General features: G+C 32.1%; 1 protein-coding gene across 1 annotated transcript in view; it reads right to left on the bottom strand.

Moving 5' to 3' along the window:
• LOC107639107 (cellulose synthase A catalytic subunit 4 [UDP-forming]) overlaps window positions 1-1,045 on the bottom strand; it is a 6,113-nt gene extending 5,068 nt beyond the window's left edge. The window contains exons 1-2 of the mRNA XM_021120955.1: window positions 887-1,045; window positions 76-300 (exon numbers count right to left, since the gene is read on the bottom strand). The gene's annotated coding sequence lies outside the window, so the exon portion shown is untranslated. The remainder of the gene's footprint in view (window positions 1-75; window positions 301-886) is intronic.

The raw sequence follows: 1,517 nt of genomic DNA, 5'->3' as shown, positions 1-1,517 counted from the left end.
TTTAGCCTAATATTTTTTCATCAACAAAAACCAAGTCCTTTTATTTGTTTTTATATCTATGATGATGATATTGATACCACAAATTAAAGGCTAATAACCTTTTTGGCGCTTATAGCGAGTGTTGCATTGAGGGCAGCACTGGTTCCCTTCACTCCTCTCATATTCATAGCAGGGCTTGCATACAGGGAATGCACAAACTTGGCATGCCCTGAACACCTCTCCATCTTCCTTCTGTCCGATCTCATCGCCGCAAATTCGACATGCTTTTGACGGTACGGCCTCGTTGCTTGGAGACTTGTGCTGCAAGACATCATACGTAAAAAGACATGCACAAGAATTCAGAAACCAACCAAGATCATATTAACATTACTACAGAGCCAGAATGATGCAGCATATTTTTTTTATGGCAAAGACTCACATGCAATTAACTTTATGTGAAGTTAAAAGTAGATAACCATATAGATAAAATATGATTGAAGAGAAAATTTAATTTTCATTGAAGGTTACAATTATGTATTAACAAATAATAAAAGAGTTTAATTTTGATGTAGTGACAGAATAAAGTTTTATACAGTTGTGCAATCATAACCATTCTCTTGGATGACTAGTTACGCGGTCAATATAAAAAGTAATTATTTTTGCTAATATGACGTTATGTGATTGGATACATATGTAAAACCGTTTTATACTGACAGTGCATCAAAATTAAATCCATAATAAAAAGTAAATCATTTTTAAATTCACTACCTAAAAAATCATCTAAACACATGAATATAATTGGATAATCGTATAAAACTCTTTATATCAAAATTAAACTCAAAAAAGAAATGAAGAGTAAGAATTAAAGCATGTGATTGGGATCAATGCAAGATGAAAAGATACATACCTCATCAGAGTGAGGGGAGTGATGAGAATTGGAGCCAGTAATGAAGCCAGCCATGGCAATTAAAAGCCAAAAAATTTGAGAGGAGGATTGGGAAGAGAGAACGGTGAAAAATGAGTATATAAGAAATGGTGGGTTTGAGGGAGCGAAACATCATAGTCACTCACTAGTTGTGGATGCATGAGCATGAGTTTGTACCAAACGATGAGTTGGGGAGTCGTTGGTTTAAAGCTTTTAAATTAAGAGACGTAAGAGATGGATATTTATTATAGGTGTCAAAGCCTTTTCCCATTTTGTTAATTTTTTCTCTGCTTGCTTGGAATCAAAGCATTCTTAAGCAGATCATCATCAATGAAAATTTCTCACTATCTTTTTTAAAATTTCTCACTACTTATATTCATTTTTTTCCCACTTTTATGTCATTGTGAATAAGAAGTTACCATTTTTTTGCTAAAAATAGTCCAACACAATTCAAATTTCATCAGATAGTTGGGTTGAGGTCGGTATCATATATGGTCATGTTTGTGAAACATAAATCATAAGTGATTGAAAAAATTTTTATGTATATTTTCTTTTGTTATTAGATAAAAAATATAAATATTTTGTTCATTAAAAAAAAATTGTCTGTTAGTTA

This window comes from Arachis ipaensis, chromosome B04 (assembly GCF_000816755.2).
Source record: "Arachis ipaensis cultivar K30076 chromosome B04, Araip1.1, whole genome shotgun sequence".
NCBI classification, from domain to species: Eukaryota; Viridiplantae; Streptophyta; class Magnoliopsida; order Fabales; family Fabaceae; genus Arachis; species Arachis ipaensis.
This window is presented reverse-complemented; position numbering and strand designations above follow the sequence as displayed.